The 21,636-nt window shown below is 39.9% G+C and overlaps 1 protein-coding gene, 1 non-coding gene and 1 pseudogene across 7 annotated transcripts in view; 1 reads left to right on the forward strand and 2 right to left on the reverse strand.

Annotated features, from left to right (window-relative positions):
* The window catches only part of ENOX2 (ecto-NOX disulfide-thiol exchanger 2), a 320,597-nt gene that overhangs the window by 113,038 nt on the left and 185,923 nt on the right, over positions 1 to 21,636 (forward strand). For 4 of the 6 annotated variants that reach the window (XM_045200671.2, XM_053917044.1, XM_053917045.1 and 1 more), the window contains one exon: positions 16,895 to 17,038. The exons of 1 other annotated variant lie outside the window; for it this stretch is intronic. The gene's annotated coding sequence lies outside the window, so the exon portion shown is untranslated. Of the gene's footprint in view, positions 1 to 3,090; positions 3,151 to 16,894; positions 17,039 to 21,636 lie in introns of all 6 variants that reach the window. One more of the 6 variants, XM_045200672.2, reaches the window with a different exon arrangement.
* LOC112310352 (glutamate receptor ionotropic, kainate 5 pseudogene) lies at positions 3,575 to 5,438 on the reverse strand (annotated as a pseudogene).
* Positions 5,807 to 5,913, reverse strand: LOC112310924 (U6 spliceosomal RNA). The gene has a single exon (XR_002975428.1). It is a non-coding gene; the product is annotated as a U6 spliceosomal RNA (small nuclear RNA).

The raw sequence follows: 21,636 nt of genomic DNA on the forward strand, positions 1-21,636 counted from the left end.
CAGAGGACAACTGTGGCATGACGCTATTTACATGAGGTGCCTAAAATAGTCAAACTCATACAATCAGGGAGTAGAATGGTGGTTATTAGTGGCTGAGGGGTAGGGGAAATGGAAAATTACTAATCAGTGGGCGTAAAATTTGAATTATGTAAGATGAGTAAATTCTACAGCTCTGCTGCACAATTTCATGCCCACAGTCAACAATATTGTGGTTTACACTTAAATATTTGTCAAGTGGGTAGATTTCATATTGTTAGTATTGCAATAAAATAAATTTATTTTTTAGATAATAGCAGTTTAACCTTGGAAAACATCATTTGAATTCTTTTAAAGAGACTAAAATACAATTGAGATATAGTATACAAAAACAAAAGTGCACATTTAATAAATGTACAGCTTGTTAAATTTTCAGGAACCCAACATTCCCATGTAATCAGTATCCAAATTAAGAAATACTACATCAATATTCCAGAAACCTCTTGTTTGTTTGTTTTAATGTTAGGTAACAGTATATGTGTTGGCCTTTTTCTGGGCTCTTTTGGGAAGGATTGATATTATTACAATATTGAGTTCTCCAATCTATGAACATGGCCTATCTCTTACAAAGGGAAACTTTATGATTCAACAACTTCCCTGGGAAATGCAGGAAAATCAGGAAGAGAGTGACCAAGTTCACCTTTTTTTCTGGGGCTTCTGAGAATCCCTGCAGGGGGATGTCCTGCTTTACCATATCCTCCAGGAAGGATGCGGACATGCTCCTTGGCTTGGTGGGGTGAGTGAACTTGCCACAGGGAGCCTCCAGTTTTCTGGCCACCATTCCCACTTCATTGTCCCAATCACTGCAGGTGTTTGGTGTCCTCCTCCCTGCACAGGACATCCTTCATCGTTTCAAGCCACTTTTCTCTAGATCCTCCACGAAGAATTTTTAGGGTGACCCAGAGCAAAGCATTTGCGGTGGCCTTTTATCTTAGGTGCAGAATTCTTAGCCCAGCCCCCTTCCCTGCTAATCACTTTGGAGAGGTACTGCTGACTGTTCCTTGTGACTTGACCTCCCATTCTTGGACTTTGCTTGAAATTTGTTCTTTATGCTGGCGTGTCTAAGGGCAAACAGGAACACCTTCTTTACCTAGAATGCTTCCTCCCAAATTTTATGATACAATTTTTCAACAAAAAGAAAACTAGAGCAAGTGGAATAGTTCATATTCACATACCAATCAACTAGACTTAACAACTGTTAACACTTGCCATATTTGCCGTGCTGATCTTATTGTCAAGATGTTGTGACGTAAATACAGGCATCATGATATTTCACCCTAAGTATTTCAGCACACATCACTAAAAATTAGGGACATTTCCTTATATGATGACAATAACATCATCTCTAATGATACTAACAATAATTTTACAATCATATAACCTAATATCCACAAGTTAGTCAAGATTTTCCAACTGTCCCCCAAATGTCTTTATAGCCGGTTTGCTCATTTGTGTTCTATTGTGTGTCTCTTCAATCTTTTAACTATTTGCCATTCTATTGCCAAAGCCCACCTTCTGGGTTTGTCTGCTTGCTTCCTCATAGAACACTGGAATAATTTCTCCATCCCTTCTACTTCCTTTTAACTAGAAGTTAAATATTTTTTGGCAAAAAACATACTTCTTAGGTGATGCTGGTTACTTCCTATCTCATCATATTAGAAGGCACATGAACCTAGTTCTCCCAATATTTGCAAAGCTAAGATGGGTCCTTTGGTTAAGATAATGATAGCCTGACCCTAGAATTGTAAAATTAAATTTCCTTCTCATGTTTGTTTAGCAAGTATTCTGTGAGGTGAAATTTTGCAAACAGGTAAAACACCAATTTCCCATCAATCTTTCACCAAATGGTTTTAGCATCTTTTGTTGATCTTTGCCTGAATCAACTATTTCATTAAGGGGTTATAAATTGATTTTCTAATTTTATTATTCCTCTACATTTATTATCTGGCATCCCTCTATAAGTAAGACTTTTTCTCATCAACAAGTTTTATTTGTTTGTCCTGATAATAGTTCCTAATGAAAATGTGGGATAAATGCTTAACTTACCTTTAATAACCTATTTTCAAAGTAAGAGAAAAATTACCATTTTTCACAGTTAATGTTATACCCACTACCTCTGGTAACAAATGAGTTTGTTGTTTTATTACTATTTGCATAGAATTATGGATTTATAATATATCATTATTAATTCTAAATACTTCAACCAATTCCATGAAATATTTTTGATGCTCACATTGTTATACATTTCACCAGTATAACCCCTTCAAGCTGGTTTATTCCATTTGACAAGCTTTTATAAGCATTTGAAAGTCTCCTTACTTTCTGACATAACAAGATCAACCAGGCTCACCAGATGATCAATTTAATAGCTGTATGACCTTGAACAACTTTCAAACTCTCCAAGCTTAAGCTTCCTCATTTATAAGATGAAAATGATGGTACCTACCTTACAGGGTTAATATAAAGAATAAATGAGATGATGTTATTTAGCATAATAACTGACATTCAGTTGGCAGGTACTAAATCATAGTTGTTATTATTATTATTGGTCCGAGCTCTGCCTTTAACAACTCTAGTAAACTTGGATAAGACACGTGGCATCTCTGGGCCTCATGTCTATCTGTATAATGGCAGATTTGGGCTATAAACTTTAGGTCCTTTCCACTTCCAACATTCAGTGATTCTTTGTAACCAGTGCTTCTGTACAGGCTTGACAAGAGGAAAAAAAAACCTAAAACAAAGCGACAAGAGAATGCCCAGGAAGGGGATTCATGAAAAACCCATAACTGCAACATATTTTTTCAAAACCAGTGGACCAAGTGAATTGCAAACAATATCATGTGGTAGTTATTCTCTCTAAATTGGGAGAAAGAAAAACCTACCACCATTATGGTTAGTCTCGAATTGAACAAGTTTTGAATTAAACAAAATTTTGGCACATGTTCTTCACATAAAATATGGTGTCCCTGTGTTTATGTATCTGTTTACTTGTTTATTCTTGGCTCCTCTGCCTCTTGAGGGCTGATTCTTCACCTGAGTGCCTCACATTTGCAGGGGCCGGCACAGCATCTGCTGGGTGACTGTTGATGCAGGAATTCTGACTGACAAGAGGAGGTGAGGAAGAAGTGCTCCTTGAGAAGTCACCAAGGGGTGGGGTGCAGGGCTGGGCTCAGGCAGCGGGGAGGGCTGGCTAGTGGCTCTGGGGCAGGAGCCCAGGTTGGCCCTGCCCTGCCGAATGCATTCTCTATATGAAATCACTCCCTCTCTCTGGGCCTGTCCTCTAATCAAACCAGTAGAACATTCCCTTTCCTAAGCATTCTCCTCAGTTTTCTGTGGTTCTAATGAGGGAAAGGAGGTAAGAAGGGTTATATGAACTGCAGTGAAGTCCAGAGGCTACTTGAAAGACAGGTATCAAATCCAAGTGCTTATGGAGTCCAGGCCAGAACATAATTGAAGGGAAGAGGGGACCGAGGCTGAAGGAACAGACATCAACACCAGATAGAAATGCCAGCTGAGTGCTACCAAATCTCTCGAGTTTTCAGACTCCACTGATGCAGTGAAAGGGCAGTGCCCGGGGCATGATCTCCAAGCCCTGCTGCATGAAGCTGCTGACGGGCAAGCAGAGGCTGTTGCCGGGCAAGCAGAGGCTGTTGCCCAGCATGTACTGGTTCTCCAGGATGTGGGGGCACACCTGCAGGCACAGGTGTGGGTTATACCACTCGTAGTGGCTCAGCCTGGCGGCCAGGTAGATGAGAAGCATGAAGAGCCACAGGGTAAGGGAGAAGGGGTCCAGGAAGGAGAAGTATTTGGGCTTGTGCCCCATGTGCATTCAGTAGAAGATGCTGATTCCCAGGGTCATGAAGGGTTTGGAGAAGTCCCGATGACCTTTTCCTGCTTGGCAGTAATGGTGAATGCAGCCACAGCCAGGTGTGCCTTCTAGTTGATGAGCTCACCGACCATGCTTGTCCAGGAGCCACTGGGCTCAGGCGCCCTGTACAGCCCGTCCTCCACCAGCCACAGGCAGTATCGGAAGTGCAGCAGCTCAGCCAGCTCCCGCAACACGTCCACACAGAAGCCCTCAAAGTACTCATTTCCCGACAGGGCCTGGAAGTTGGGCTGGCGTGTGACTTATGGGTTTTCCAAAATGTTTGTGACCACCAGCATCTTGTTTGCCAGTGCCTGTAATAGGTTGATGTCCAGGGTGGTGGTGTTCATGGCCAGGGTCTGGTTAGAGTACTATACCCCAATGTCACAGTGGCCCTGCCAGGACTTCTCTGAGATGCATAGGATGTAGTTGGTCCTCTGCCCTTTGCTGTTGAATTCAACCCACCCGGTCAGCCCATCATACTCTACCATATGCAAGTAGTTCATGAGACTGGTCCCATGGGGCCAGATGGTGGCCCATGTACAGGCCAGCGTCTTCACACCAATCTCCTGGCTGCAGTTTAGCTCCTGGAAGGCACCCACCACCATGTTCAGGGCTTTGAACATCAGAGCAGCCGACAGCACAGGCCCTGGGTTGGTGGTGGCTTCACAGTTCTCCCTCCAGGGCATGCTGAGGCTGTGCACAAACTCAGGGTAGAAGGGGTGCGAGGTGTTGAAGATGGAGATGCCCAGGATGTTCTAGGAGTCCTCCATCATCCTGTCCAGGTTCAGGATGGGGAAGCCCATGGAGGTGAGGTTGCACTTGTAAAATGCAGAGGTCATGCCCAGCTCTGAGGCCTTACAGAGGATGAGGTGGGAGATGGAGGCATTGGCATCTATTATAATGGTGGACACCTTGTCGTCATGGTCCTGCTTGAGAAGTGGCTTGGGGTCCCGGCTATCATCCAACATGTTCACTGACAGCATCTTCTTGGTGATGAGGAAGCCTCAGACCAGCTCCTCCAATCGCAGCAGGCACTGGGCCTTGGCACAGATGACGCTGGCTGAGGGGTAGTTGAAGGACTTGAGGATTCAGGAGACTGCTAGGCTGATGTCCTCGTTACCAGCGTTCAGGCTGACAGATGTGAAACAAAGGTACTGAAGGCAAGGCATCTCCTTGGGACCCACCTTCATGTAGGGGGTCTCCTCCCCACAGATATGGCCCATGGTGGAAGCACATGCAGGGCTGGAGGAGGGCCCCAGGACAGACACGACTCCCTTGGGTAGGATCTGACACATGGTGTCCGCAGTCTCATACTGGCCGTCCTGCGGCAACTCAAAGATGTCTACTTCCATTCAGACCTTGGCTGGGGCCTCAATGATCCTGTTGATCTGCTCCTGGGCCAGGGCCAGGGCCAGATGGTCGCCATGACACACAGCATCTGGCCATCCAGGATTGCAGCCATGCGCAGTGATGAGAGCACCTGGCAGCTGGGACTGGCAAAGGCAACAATCATCATCAGCAACTCAGCCGGCATCTTCCTCCCCTCCTCATGGGGCTGCAGCTGCCGTGGCCCACACTCCCCATGGATCCTGGTGGGACAAAGAGCTGGCCTCCCTCGAGGCCTGAGATGCTCAGGCATTGGGTGGTGGTGTGGCTGGGGAAGAGGGCAGTCCACAGGGCTCCCTCCCCCGCCTCCAGCTGTGGCCCCCAACTAATGCAAAACAGAGGCTCTCGGGAAGCAAGGAGGAAGGACAGGTGGAAGAGGAGAGGGTGGGCTGGGGAGGGAAGAGGAAAGGAGAAAGTGGAGGAAAGAAGGGGAGAGAGAAGAGGGTGAAGGAGCAAATGGAGAGGAAGGAGGGAGGAAAAGAATAACTGCATCATATTCAATGGTGAAATACTGAAAAAAATATGCAACGCTTCACGAATTTGCGTGTCATCCTTGTGCAGAGGCCATGCTGATCTTCTCTGTATCGCTCCAATTTTGGTTTATGTGCTGCTGAAGTGAGCACACAATAAATTTAAATAGCTCAGACACATTAAAAAGTGTAGCATATTTGAGGAATTTGAGATGTTACGAATGAAACAAAGGGTATTTGAACAAAGGGGCAGGAGATGATGCTGATGCAATAGTTTGGGCCAGATTTTCTGTGTATCTGCCTCCCTTTCTGGTTGTGATCCTTTTGAGAAAAGAAACTGTCTTATCAAGTCCTGAAATCTGAAGGCCTAGTATACTGACTGGCACACAGAATTGTTTGAATGAATTAGATGAATAAGAAGAGAGACTACCTGTCAAATTATTTCAATGGTTCATTTATTCCAGTACATATTGAATACCTCAGTCAGACTCCAGACTGGAGCAAAATTAGATTCCATGTGTTCTTTTATACAACAGCAATGATAAGACTTGTTTCAAAAATGTGTTGTTTCAAACACATAATAATTCTATTTGCAGGCTATTTCTTTACAGGCACGTTGTCTTCTCAAGGAGTAGATTCTAGCTTTCTCCTTTGGTGTTTTTAGTTCAGCCCAGGGACCTCTCTAAAGAATTAATCACTTGATTTTTCCCTGTATTGATACTCCTGAAGTAGAATTGTTACAGGGAAGGTTTGGATCTACAAAGATGCATTGGCATATTACAGGAATCTCTGTTTTCTTCTCTGCGTTGAATATCACAGCCAACAGCAGAGCTGTTGATCATACATTCTTTAAACCTAGTCCAAATGGGATTAGGAGTGCAGAAAGCATAACTCCAGAACATTAATAATACGGTATAGCAAAATTAATGGGGTGGGGGACAGAGGGAGGATAAAAATTTTGAACAAGTAAATGAAGATTTACTGTATTTGTGGAGTTCTATCTTTAGGGAATGCTAAATCATAAACTCATCATTAGTTAATTAGAAGGTAATGAAAATTGTAGCACAGTGATTGGATAAATAGTTAATGAAGGCTGAATGAATGAAGAAAGGAAATTTGGTGAAATTATTGTGTACATTTGAGGAAAAGGAAAAGATACAAAATGTTATTCATGCAGTGCAGTTCATCAATCTTAAAGGATGCATATATCCTCACATTAATTAATAAAATTTACTCTTCAAAAACAAAGAGTTCCAGCTCTTACTCTCCCATTCAGAGGATCCTGCACTGAAATGGAAATTGACCGGAGTGCTACTTCAATTTTTACTCACTTATAGCCTGTGAAATTATTGCTGAACCTTCTTTACCATTTATTTACTGTTCTCTTAAGAATCCTGGTGTATTCTGTGTGTAGTAACCGTTCCTACTGAAATGGCTGGCTCAGCTTAGGCTCCTGACCAGATCCAGCCCACTAGCTAGTTTTCCAAACCAGTGGGCTGGTTTCTGCAGGGAGAACTGTGCTTGCTTTTGATAATTACCTCAGCTTTATGAAATAAATCAGCCTGAAGGGAAGACCTCATTACAGATCTGAGAAGATAGGCTCCAATTTCCATACCAGAACAGCTCTCTGTCCTCAGGCTCTAAAATCTGCAATTATTTATTTTATTTAGACAGAGACGCCCATAATATAATACCTCTGGGCACATTCTCATACAAGTATGAAACAGATAACCAAATGGTCAGTGTGTTAAGAACCTGCCCTGTTCCTGTCACTCAAATAGAAAATTGGTCAACAGGAATTGCAGCACGGCCTAGAGGCAGCACAAAGTAGGCACTGATGAATAACCAGCTTCGTAATCCCCCACTCGCAAAGACGGGAGAGAAAAGCAGTTGCTATCACTGTTCCCAGGGCTAAACACAGGAAAATAAGGCTTTCTCTTCTCAGTTCCTCTGAAGACCGCCAGACTTTATCCTAAGGAAAATCATATATCACCTGTCCACCATCTGTCACTTTGAACTGTTCTATCAAATCAACATTTTTTTTGAACTTTGTTTTCATTGAGGAATATGATTTTGCTTTGTTTCCCAAGCCTTAAATTGCACAAGGGAAAGGAGTCCTGAAGCATTCTTTTTCTTGAAGTTGGAAATAATGTATTTTGCTTTTCTGCTCATGGAACTCAAACACCTTAACAAATTTAGTTCAGAGTTTTCTCCAATAATTCACCTTTACCAGGCCTGGGATATATCAATCCCACAGGAAAAAATACAGAGAACTTGTCTGAGCATAGGAAAACACGGATTTAGAGAGAAATGGTACTTCTCCATTCCAGCTCTAGTGTCACTGTTAGCAGTGTCCTAATAATACAGTACCCGGCTGGAACTGAGCGCTGATTAAAGCTTTGGGAGGAGGCATTTCAGTTGTAAGGGGGAAACATGGTTCTTTCATGTTGGAAAGTTCAAGGTGGTGACAAATACAGTCTCTTCTCCTAAAAATAGTACAAGCAAAGAGCAATCACTGACTACTCCCAGAATTACTTATTTCGCCCATTTGTTTTACCTTGATCTCTGTGTATTATCTGGAAGAAAAAAGTTATAAAATGAATACAAAACTAACATCTTCCAAGCTGTAAATAGGATGTAGTCTGGGTACAAAGAAGCCACAGTACCCTAATTTTCTTATTCCATTTATGAGGCAAGTTTATATAAGTCCCTGATTGGAGTAGAAGAAGTGAACTAACATTTATTTAGTGTCTAATATATGCCAGGCCCTAAACATACATTCTCTCATTTAATTTTCCTCACTTTCCTGTAAGTGGTGTGGGGGGAGGTGTTATCATCCCTATTTATAGTACAGAAACAGTCTCAGAGAGATCAAGTGACTTGTTTTATACCCCTTGTAAGTGGCACATCTAGTAGGTGCAGGTGTGGGTTTGAATCCAGAGAAGGGCTGTCCAGAAAATTACCTGTGATGATGGAAATACATATTCTATTTTGTGCTGTGTAATACGGTAGCTAATGGCCACACGTGGCCATCAAGCACTTGAAATATGGCTAGTATAACTGAGGAACCGAACTTTCCATTTTATTTAATTTTAATTCATTTTTTAATTGTTGTTCAGTTACAGTTGTCCCGCCTTTCCCCCCACCAATCCTCTGTTCATTTTCCTCGTCTTGCCCCTTCCCTTTCTTTTCCCATTATCCTCCTCCCCCTCCCCCTCTGGTGACTTGTTTCCATTCCTCTAGTTATATTTTGCTCATTTGTTTGTTTTGTTGATTAGGTTCCACTTATAGGTGAGATCATATGGTATTTGTCTTTCACCGCCTGGCTTATTTCACTTAGCATAATAATGACTGCATTTGGGTAAATCAGCTGTGTTGGACAATAGCTCTCTAGGGATTGCCTTTTCTTGACTGTAGTTTGTAAAGCAGGAATCTGAACCTTGTTTCCATATAACTATTAAGAGAAGACCCATATATGCGGTTTCTTTTACAGTGTTTTCTATTATAAGGATCTTACTCAGTGGAAGGACTGTTTCACTTCTTAAAAAGGGAGAATGAAGTTATGTAGAGGCAAGTTTAGAGGTAGAATGTATGATAGTCCACCAGTACTCCCCAAAGAGTCTTCAGGAATCCTAGGATAGAGGGGATCCAGGAATGCTGAACAAATCCCCAAATCATACTTGCCTCTTTCCTTCATGACAGCCCCAGAAGCAAGTTGCTTGACATCTGGTATGGGAAATACAACAAGTGCACTGAAAGCTTTAGCTGAGTTAAGATTAATATACGCTTCTGGAGTACTCATAATATTGTACCAAGCACAATGCAAGGCATCTTGGAGGAGGAGAGATTTTAAAAATGACTGGGAATTCTGTCCTCAAGGAGTTTACAACTTAATGGTGGTGGAAGGAAGGATAAGACAAGTACTCAAAGAACTATAATGTAACACAAGTCATGCTCTAAAATGTATGGGGAAGGTACAGATTAAGATCTATGAAGGGCCAGAATAGAGTTTTAGAAATTTAAAAGCCCAAGTTTCTTGTTCTACTGCTTATTAGCTATGTGACCTTGGGACATTTACTTAAACTCTGTAAGTTTCCCTTTATTTGTTGTAAAATAAGAGTAATAACTAGAAAATAAAATAATGGGTTAATGGATGTGAACAGAGCACATTCTTAACAGCCAGTGAATGGTGGTTCCCTTGGTGGCCCTGCTCTGTTGCTGTGTACGTATTGGATTGGGTGGAGTTGGGTAAAGAAAGGCATCATGAAGCAAATAACACCTGAGATAAACCCTAAAGGGAGGATGGTATTCTCAAGGTTGGAAATCAAGAAGTAGGTGGAGGAACAGTGTGAGCCAAAGGTGTAGAGGTAGGAAATTAATCATTCAATGACTTCTAGATAGTCCCATTTTGCAAGAATGTCAGCTTTTTCTGTCCAAAGTTTGATTCCCACAAGAATCAGCATCATCTAGGAACTTGTTAGAAAAGCAGAACACAACCCAGACTTGCTGAATCAAAATCTGCATTTTAACAAGATCCCCAGGGAACATGTGTGCACAGTAAAGTTCAAGAAGTGTTGAGGTAGAGTACAAACTGGGGCACAGGAGGAAACAAGGTTTGGAATGAGTGTGGTCTTATTACGAAGGACTTGAATGCCTGGCCAAGTAGTTTGGGGAGTCACTAAAAGTTGCAGAAGGATCACTGTCAATGAAAATCCACTGTGACCTATATTATACCTTGAAAAAGGCAAAGTAAGTGTAAATTTTGCTCAGAAAGTTCTTAACGTTCACCACCATTCAAGCAAGCCCCTTAGTAGAAGAGGCCTTTGGCCTTTTTTTTTCTCATCACATCCCCATCATCTTCACTCACCCATTGGTTTTTTTTTTTTTACAGTTACTTTGCTGGAGCTATACCAGTTATACAGATTATTGAACTCACAAAATTGACAAAGTATGTTTCGTTTCATTTGACATCAGCTAAGACCTGGAACTTAGAAATGTTTGTTTGTTTTGGCTGCTAAGCCCTGTGGCTGGAGAGTGATATTGCAGTCCAACTGTTTTAGAGATTGTAAGTATTCCCTAAGAAGGAGCAGGTGAACCACTAGGTAGTGAGATCTTAAAATATGAAGTCAGAGGTTTCCAGGGCTAAACTGAGGAAGGAGGAGGGGCTCCCAGAGATGGATTTTGCCTTGATTTGAATTTACCAAATTTCTCAGGACCTAACCATTTTCTTTTAAAGGGAACTGATCCAAAATAGAATTGTGTGCCTTTTTTACTAAGGCTATACCATCTTAAGTCTGTGGGCCACAGATACAAATAAGAAGTGGCAGGACCCACAGGTTCACCTTTCCATACTATAACCTGGGGCATTCATTAAAAGTGTTAGATTGCATCATGAAGGATAGTCCTAATGTGACCTGATGGTAAAAAGCTCTGAAAGTGAATTGTGATAGTAACTATTACAGCAGCTGGGCACCAAGACATCATTGATCTTTTTTCACAACAATCATAAAAATTCTTCCATGCTCTCCCCAGCGCTCAGGAACCATTTGCGTCTGTATGGCACACGTCACTGCATGTGAACTGCTTGACCTGCAGATTGGAGGATTCACTGGGAACCACACTTCATCCTGAGATTTTTTTAAAGATTTTATTTATTTTATTTTTAGACAGAGAGGAATGGAGGGAGAAAGAGAAGGAGAGAAACATCAGTGTGTGGTTGCCTCTCACGCACCCCCTACTGGGGACCTGGCCCGCAGCCCAGGCAAAGGCCCTGACTGGGAATCGACCCAGAGACCCTGTGGTTTGCCTGCCGGCGCTCAATCCACTGAGCCACACCAGCCAGGGCCTGAGATTTTTAATTCCTTGGTTCTATTGGGTAAGAAGACATTATCCAAGACCCCAGCCCCACCTTTCTCCAGTGTGCATACTTTCTAAGGTGGCCTCGGGTGTGTTATTATGTCAGATAATCTGTATTTTGACGTGGCATGAAATAACAACTGGCCAACCTGGTTTTAGATGAAAATTACATTACCACATGGACTTGTTTAATTGTGAACATAATAAGATACAGAAATATCAGAAATCTATAACACTAAATTTACTATATATTTTCCTTTATTTTATCAATTTGTGTTCCCTTTAGGCAAACTATACATTTTGTAGGCTTTGACAATGAAGGCGAAAGATGTGAGAAGAAATGAATGGTCAAGTTTCAAACTATTATTAAATTCATCCTCAGAAATAAAAGAGTAAGGACTATGAGAAATGTATAAGATTTTAGAAAATATCTAACTTTGCTCTCTTAATTCTTTGCGACTCCCTCGTTTATTTTTCTTGCACTGATATCAGTAGAACCCTTAAAAAGTTAGACGTCCCATATGCTCATTTTAAGGATTGTAAGTAATAAATAGTTAAACAAACAAAATGTATCCTAGGCAGTTTTGGGAGGATAAAAGGAACCCTCAAATAGAGTAGGTGGTAGTTTTGTGTGTGTGTGTGTGTGTGTGTGTGTGTGTGTGTGTGTGTGTTTTAAGTTAAGGAAAGCAAGCTGAATTCCCAGGAGCATTGCAAGGAATGCTCCCCAGGTTAAGAAGTGCCCAGTGGATTTAGGCCTGCAGGTCTTCATAGATAAGATTCCTGCTTTGCATAGATGAGTGAACTACATAAGCTGAAAAGTTTCTTTCTAATCTAATATCTCTTCAGTTTCATTGTGTATAGTAGAAAATGGTAGAAATACCTCTATGAGAGATTTAATGATAAATTCTGTAGTTTGTGTGAGAAGTACAGTATGGTGATTGATAATATTTTACATTTAAGTCGTGATTGAAATTTGAGCAACAAATATTCTTGAAATTAAAGTAGTGGCTTTCTTTTTAAAATTTAAATAGTTTTAATGGGGTAGTTTTACTTAAAATAACATTTAACATTATCACATATACGTGACACAGAAAAGATCCTATAAGTATGTATTGCTTTCCTGATTTATTGGCTTATTTAGTGTTGTCCTAAGGGAGGAATGAAATAATATAATAAAAGTAGCTAGGAAGCACTGGTATCATAGGATTTTGCTATTTCTCTAGCTCATGTTCTCCAACTAGAAATCTTAGGAGACTGTATTGTGTCCTGGAAAATAACATAAAATGTGGATTTGTATTCAGTGAATCAACTTACCAAGTGAGATGTCTCTTTCTCCTTGATATGAGATCTTTTTCCGTAAGAAACGAGTCCTGAGATGGTATGCTGAATTAGCAAGTTCACATATCTGGATCATATTTGAGGTGGATACACAGAAAGTACTTGAAATCGCAGTCTTATTCAGTGCTAAACAAAACATCAGATTTTTTTCCTAGACTCCTTCAACTGTCAGAAAAAGGTACAAACAACGATGAAAGGGTTTAATGAGGAAAGTAGAGCATATCCTACGATCAGGATATACCAATGCAGACTACTCTCCTCACATGCTACATCAACAATTCTATGAATTAAAATCGGGAATTCAAAGTTAGAATAATAGCAGTTAATATTTGTTGAGCATCTGCTATGTCACATTTGATGCAGATTGTTCTGCATATATGATCTGATTTAATCCATTTAACAGTCCAATGAGTTAGATACTACTATTAACCTCCTTTTATAGTTCGTGGCTCTGGCTCTGAGGCTCTGTAAGATCCTTAGTCATCTACTTAATAAGCTAGGGAAATGGATTAATATATTATTTTGTAAAATTATCAAATGCAAAACGAAGAAGAAAAAAATTCCTGATTAACCATTATTAATCAGAACCTCCTAATCCCCTAGCATTCCCTTTGATCAAGATTTTACCATCCTGCAGTATAGTACTCAAGTGATGAGAATGCATTTGAAATCTAATTATTTTCAGTAATGTTGATATAATCAGCATCAGAACTTTTAAATTGTGGCATTAATTCTTGATTATCAGCTGTCAAGTCTTTAATAACTACATGAGTTAATAGAATGAGTCACCTCTTCCTGCCCTATTGAGTATTCATTCATTCATTCAACAACTCATGTGGTGGGCATGGTGCTCAGCACCAGGAAGACAGTTGTATGGGGGAGAGGGAGAGAATACGAGAGAGAGAAAGAGGGGGGGGGTGGGGAGAGAAAGAGAAATCTTTTTTAGGAGAGCTTACAAACTTTGAAAATAGTCTTGGTCATGATCTGAATGTTTTCTAATACACAGACTTTTTTTTATTCTACTCATGGTAGGGATTCAGTGGGACATAGATGTGATGCAGTGAGTGGTTGACTTAAGATATAGAAGCAAGTTTTCATGATTTCACTTAGTTACTCAGAGGATGTAAAGTGAGAATGTTTGACAGTTCTCAGAAGACATCTAATGCAGGTGTTTCGAGTCTGATTGCTGAAGAAATGGTGCTTGTTATGTGGCTAAAACATTAGTATGGGGATACTTTTAATTAAAAGCAATAAAGTAAAGTTATTTTGTTAGAATCAAAACAATAACAGAAAGTCATTTTGTTAGAACCTTAGCATTCATTTTACTGAAACCTGATTGACTTTCACCTGACTGGATCCCAAGCTTTTAGTGACATTTCAAAGCAGTGCCTTAAGAATTATATAACTGTGGGTCATAGAAAAATTGAGGGTTAAAGAATGAGCCGTGGCAGGCCAACCTGATTCCTCTGATAGGACTAGAGAACCAGTGGATAAAAGACTCAGGAGAGTTGGCCTAACTTCGGGCTTTAACAAAGCTTTTGATTCCACATTTCAGGGAGTTTTAATTGAAGCACTTGAAAATCCAGGTGCTGCTGCCGGAGGAGTAACAACTATCTCTACTCATCCCTCACTGAATTATGTAAGACTTAGAGAGTAGAAGATGCCTTTCGCCATGTTATGTGGTGCAGCAGCTACTGGTAAAGTGACAGTGCTTGTGATATCATTGAAGAGGGTGTGATTAACACTCCCCAAATCTGGGTCATAACTCCCAACAATGAAACTACTAAATAATCCCCCTTTGCAAGTTATATATCTTTGTTTCCATTTCTAATTTGCTATGTAGTTATGGTTTTCTTTTTTGGAAACCTCTATATCATCATTGGGAGAGAGTTTGACACCAGGATATTCTGAGTATACCTGCATTGATTCAACAACCCTTGCAATGAAGAATGAGAAACTGTCAAGAGATAATCTAAGGAATGCATGGCTAAGCTTTTGCAAACAAAGAGTGGGTCCAAATATAGCCACATTTTTTATAGAAAGAATTCTTATACAGTTTTAATTTTTATTTTCTCTCTTTTTTTCATTATTGTTCAAGTACAGTTATCTCCATTTTCTCCTCACCACTCCCCCCATACCACCCATCTCCACCTCTCACCCTTGATCCTAACCCCCTTTGGCTTTGTCTATGGGTCCTTTATAAATGTTCCTTGATGACCCTTCCTCTTTTTCCCACCGTTATCCCCTCCCCCCTCACCTCTGGTAACTGTAGCTATGTTCTTTATTTCAATGTCTCTGGTTGTATTTTGCTTGCTTGTTTGTTTTGTTGATTAGGTTCATCTTATAGGTGAGATCACATGGTATTTGTCATCCACTGCCTGGCTTATTTTACTTAGCATAATGCTCTCCTGATCCATCCATGCTATCATAAAGAGTAGGAGCTTCTTCTTTCTTTCTGCTGCATAGTATTCCATTGTGTAAAGGTACCATACTTTTTTGATGCACTCATTTACTGATGTGCACCTAGGTTTCTTCTAGCACCTGGCTATTGTAAATTGTGCTACTATGAACATCAGGGCTCATAGGTTCTTTTGAAGTGGTGTTTCAGGATTCTTGGGGTATAATCCCAGCAGTGGAATTGCCGGTTCAAAAGGCAGTTCCATTTTTAGTTTTCTGAGGAAATTCCATAGTATTTTCCACAGTGGCTACACCAGTCTGCATTCCCACCAACAGTGTACTAGGGTTCCCTTTTCTGTACAACCTCTCCAGCACTTGTTTGTTGATTTGTTATGGTGGCCACCAGTGTGAAGTGGTATCTCATTGTGGTTTTAATTTGCATCTCTCTGATGGCTAGTGATGCTGAGCATCTTTTCATATGTCTCTGGGTCCTCTGTATGTCCTCCTTGGAGAAGTGTCTGTTCAGATTCTTTGCTCATGTTTTTAATTGGGTTGTTTGTGTTCCTGGGGTGGAGTCATGTGAGTTCTTTATATATTTTGGAGGTCAAACCCTTGTCTGAGGTATCTTTGGCAAATATATTTACCCATATGTTTGGTTCCCTTTTCATTTTGTTGATGTTTTCATTAGCCATGCAAAAGTTCTTTATTTTGATGAGGTCCCATTTGTTCATTCTTTCCTTTATCTCCCTTGCTTTAGGGAACATATTGGTGAAAATATTGCTGCATGGAATATCTGAGATTTCCCTGCCTATGTTCTCCTCTAGAACTTTTATGGTGTCATGACATATAAGTCTTTTATCTACCTTGAGTTCACTTTTGCATATGGTGTAAGTTGATGGTCAAGTTTCATTTTTTTGCATGTAGCTGTCCAAATCTTCCAACACCAATTATTGAAGAGGCTGTTTTTACTCCATTTAATGCTTCTTACCCAGTTGTTGAATATTAATTGACTATAGAGACTTGGGTTTATTTGTGGGCTCGCTATTCTGTTCCATTGGTCTATGTGTCTGTTCTTAGGCCAGCACCAGACTATTTGATTACAGTGGTTTGATATCAGGTATTATGATCCTTCCTACTTTGTTTTTCTTTCTCAAAATTGCTGTGACTATTCAGGGTTGTTTATGGTTCCATATAAATTTTTGAAATGTTTGTGCCATATCTGTGAAATATGTCAGCATTTAAAGAGGGTCCTATCTCTTTAAGGGAGGAGGTTGAAGGTAATTGAAAGCTTGTGGCCGTGTTAATTTCCCAGAAATGGGGGGGATCTTACAAATGACAGAACCACAGTCTTATATGACTCTTTAGTTTAATTGTACTTGTCACTAAGATTTGTAAAAATTAGAGACAACAACTAGTTTAAGGAATTCCCTGGTTATTCTAGACTCTTACGATTTACTTTTTCCTCCAGTGGCTCATATAATAAAATCTGGAGAAATCCCAGTCCTTAATGGAGTCTGGATTTTGGCTTCTTTTTCTTCTTTAGGTTTGAACCAGCTGCCCTTTGACCCTGCCAACAACAACGAACCCCTGCAATTTGGTAGTGCCAGTGGCCCTCTGGTCACAGAAGGCCTCATTGAGAATGGAGGAGAGTCAAGCAAGAAAAGAAAGAGAACAAATGCTCCTTCAGGTAAGCTAGGTGATAATGTGCTCTCTTAAGCCAGTGCTACTGAGTCAATATTTCCTAAGCACCTTGTATATATGTGGCAAGCTTCTGCTAGAATTTGAAAGAACTATAGAAATGAGAAAGAGTCTCTTGCATTCAAGGAACTCATGGTGAGTTTGGGGAGAGGGAGACACATACATAAATAACTCATTTTTAAAAATCATAGATGCTGTGGTCAATGCATAAAAGGAAAAAAAAAACCTATGGGCATCGTGCAAGACTTCACAGCAGAAGTGGCATTTGTAGCTGGCCCTTGAATATATAAGCTTGAGATAGGAAAAGATAAGTAAAGAACATTGATTTAGGTAGGAGGAGTTGCATGAGTGAATGCTTTCACTGTACATTTTTCTTTATATGTACATGTGACAGGCTGCCCTCACTTTCACTTTTAATGAAGATGTTGCATCTCCCCAGCCTTCCCGTTTCCTCCAGTGCACACTATGCCTGCATGTGTTTTATGCCCTCATAGCTCCCTTAGAACAACTGAGGAACAGATTTTCCTAAATCCTCTATAGCAGCCTCCCCTGCAGTCCTTCCTCTCCTGTATGCTGCATTTATCTATTCTCAGTTAAATTCTCCAAATTGAATGGGGGAAACAATGGGAGAACCAGATCTTAACTGATAATTCGATATTTTAAAATTTCATCTCTTTGTTGCTTTGCTATTTCTTTGGAAATAGTATCTTTAGTATATACAGGCTGATCTGATGATCTGGGATGCACCTAACTCATGGTGGTTTTTTTTTTGTTTTTTGTTTTGTTTTGTTTTGGTTTTTTTTACTATTACGTTTACATTCAAATTAAAATATGAAACATGTTTATAAATATGTAACATCATATGTGACTCCTAGATCATAGGCCTTTCTGCTTATAAATCAAGATATTTATTAAATACAAGTTTGGAAAATAAAAATATAGTAAAACATTAGCTAGCTGGTTCCCTCAAGAAAAGAGTGATTCTTTGAGAGCTGTATTTTCCAGACCATTGGAAAGGCACAGTGTATAGCCAAGGAACTGGCCTGAGTTCTGTGTAATCCCAGGTCTGTGTCTGTCTGTGGCCTGGGATTGGTTCCTTAACTTTTTTTTTGCAGTTTACATACAATATTATATTTATTTCAGGTGTGCAACATAGTGATTAGACATTGGTATAACTTACAAAGTGATCACCCCAATAACTGTAGCACCCATCTGATACCATACATAGTCTTTACAATAGTATTGACTATATTCCCTATGCTATACTTTATATTCCTGTACCAATAACATCTTTTTTTTAACTTTTTTTTATTGTTGTTCAATTACAGTTGTCTGTATTTTCTCCCCACCCCTCCACCCCATCCCAGCCAAACCCACCTCCCTCCCCTGCTTCCACCCTCCCCCTTGGTTTTGTCCATATGTCCTTTATAGTAGTTCCTGAAAACCCTTCTCCCCACTGTCCCTTCCCCACTCCCCTCTGGCTATTGTTAGATTGCTCTTAACTTCAGTGTCTCTGGTTATATTTCCTTAACTTCTCTGAGTTCCACTTTCATCAACTGTGAAGTTGAAATGATACTAAAACCTGCTTTTTCTTTGAGTCTGTTTTTGTTTTGCTTGTTAGTTTATTTTGTTCATTAGATTCTACATATGAGTGATATCATATGATATTTTTCTTTCTCTGACTGGTTTATTTCACTTAGCATAATGCTCTCAGAGGGGAGAAGAGTTGCTGGGCTGGGTGAAAAATGTGAGGGGATTAAGCAAAATAAAAACCTCATAGACAGAGACAACAGCACAGTGATTACCAGAGGCGAAGGGCCCTGCAGGGAGGTAGAAAAGGGCAAAGAGGGAATAAATGGTGATGGAAGGAGACTTGACTTGGGGTGGTGAACACACATTATAATATACAGATGATGTACTATAGAATTGTACACCTGAAACCTATGTAATTTTATTAACAAAGGTCAGCCCAATAAATTTAAACAAAAATAAACAAAAATAAAGCCTACCTCTTAGGATTGTTAGTAGAATTTAATGAAATTATGCAGGTAAAGTGCTTAACATGATATCTGCACATACTAATCAATAATGTTGCTTTTATTTTATTTTATGATAATATTATGAACTTTATATTTTTAAGCATCAACACATTTCACATTTTCAGGTTAACCATTATAGCTACAAATCATATGTATGTGTGTATAAACCTATCTGACATTTTAAAATAAATTGATTTTTCAGTTACTGTTGACATACAGTATTATATTAGTTTCAGTGATTAGACATTTAAGTACCTTACTAGAGATCACCCATTGTAAACTTATTTGCCTTTTTAAGGGCATATATTCAACATGATCTAACGTCTGCTTATCTTTTAGAGGCATAGTTTTAGTCATTTGTTATTGTACTCCACTATATGTATATTGGGGTTTTCTAAGGAATATAGTTCTTTTAACTCTACATTAAATTGTCCTAGGCTGTTGGTTTTTTATTTATTTACAGGCACATTTTACATATGTCCTGTCTCCTTTCTGCAGTCTGTAGTCACTTCTAGTTTCTCTCAGTGTCCTTTAACGTAGCAACCCTTTTTCTCCTAATTAGTTATGAACTTTAAAAAAACCCCACCAGCTCTCCACATTGGTGTGACAGATTAGTATGTTAAGCAAGAGTTAAATCAGCTTAAGGCTTAAATCTACGGAGAGAGTTACAGGATTTAGTGCATCATTTAAGACATCTGTGTTGGTTGCTCTCAGGCCTTTTTTGATCATTTACTAGCGTTTCCACTGTATTCATGATAAGTGATGTGCTAGTTTACAGAAATACCTCCTGGACTGTAGTTAACTCATGAGAGTGAGGAAAAAGGGTATGCGTTAATCTGAACTGTGAACTAACTTTAAACAATTGCGGTTTTATTTCTAATGAGCATATTCAGTGACACCAAAGTATCTGTTGCCCTTTTAGGATTTTGCAGTAGATTATGCTAATCTATAATTAGCAGAATCAATTTGCATTCTAATAATGAATACAATGAAGTCCTTAAAAAACTGTATTTTCTTTAAAATAGGTTAAATCAGCCCCTGACAGGCAAAATTACCTCCCTTGAAATCTTGGGGGGTCTTTTGCATTTTTTATTGTTCTGTTACAGTTGTCCCAATTTTCCCCAGTTGCTCCCCCTCCCCCCCTTGCTCCCACAGTCATTCCCCACCCTGTTGTCCATGTCCACGGGTCATTTATACCTGTTCCTTGACTTGACCCTTCCCCTTCTTCCCCCCTTGTCTCCCTCCCACCTCCCCTCTGCTCATTGTCAGTCTGTTGCATGTTTCCATGCCTCTGGTTATATTTTGCTCGCTTGTTTGTTTTGTTGATTAGGTTCCTCTTATAGGTGAGATCATATGGTATTTGTCTTTCACGACCTGGCTTATTTCACTTAGCATAAGCTCTCCAGTTCCATCCATGCTGTCCCAAAGGGTAGGAATTCTTTCTTTGTGCTGCATAGTAAGTATTCCATTGTGTAAATGTATGACAGTTTTTTTGTTGTTGTTTTAAAGTATATTTCATTGATTATGCTATTATAGTTGTCCCAATTTTCTTCTCCCCTTTATCCCCCCCACCCTGCACACCTCACCCTCCAGCATCCCCCCCCTTTAGTTCATATCCATTGGTTGTACATATAAGTTCTTTGGCTTCCCCGTTTCCTATACTATTCTTTTTTTTTTTAATTAATTTATTTATTTTTATTCAGTTACAGTTGTCTGCATTTTCTCCCCTTCCCTCCACCTCCCCTTGTCTATTTTACGCCTACCAATTATGCTTCTTATTCCCTGTACTTTTCCCCCCTGCCCCTTCCCACTGATAACCCTCCATGTGATCTCCAATTCTCTGATTCTGTTCCTGTTCTAGCTGTTTGCTAAGTTTTTATTTTTGTTTTTAACGTTCAGTTTTTGATAGTTGTGAGTTTGTTGTCATTTTACTGTTCATAGTTATTGATCTTCTTTTTCTTAGATAAGCCCCTTTAACATTTCATATAATAAAGGCTTGGTGATGATGAACTCCTTTAACTTGACCTTATGTGGGAAGCACTTTATCTGCACTCCCATTCTAAATGATAGCTCTACTGGATAGATTAATATTGGATGTAAGTCCTTGCCTTTCATGACTTCAAATACTTCTTTCCAGCTCCTTCTTGCCTGATAGGTTTCTTTTGAGAAATCAGCTGATAATCTTATGGGCACTCTTTTGTAGGTAGCTCTCTCCTTTCCTCTCGCTGCTTTTAAGTTTCCCTCCTTATCTTTAATCTGGGGTAATATAATTATAATGTGCCTTGGTATGTGCTTCCTTGAGTCCAACTTCTTTGGGACTCTCTGGGCTTGCTGGACTTCCTGGAAGTCTATTTCCTTTGCCAGATTGTGGAAGTTCTCCTTCATTATTTGTTCAAATAAGTTTTCAATTTCTTGCTCTTCCTCTTCTCCTGGCAGCCTTATGATGCAGATGTTGGAGCACTTAAAGTTGTCCTATTGGTTCCTAAGCCTCCCCTCATTTTGGGGGATTATTGTTTCTTTATTCTGTTCCAGTTGAATGTTTATTTCT

Source organism: Desmodus rotundus, chromosome X (genome assembly GCF_022682495.2).
Source record: "Desmodus rotundus isolate HL8 chromosome X, HLdesRot8A.1, whole genome shotgun sequence".
NCBI classification, from domain to species: Eukaryota; Metazoa; Chordata; class Mammalia; order Chiroptera; family Phyllostomidae; genus Desmodus; species Desmodus rotundus.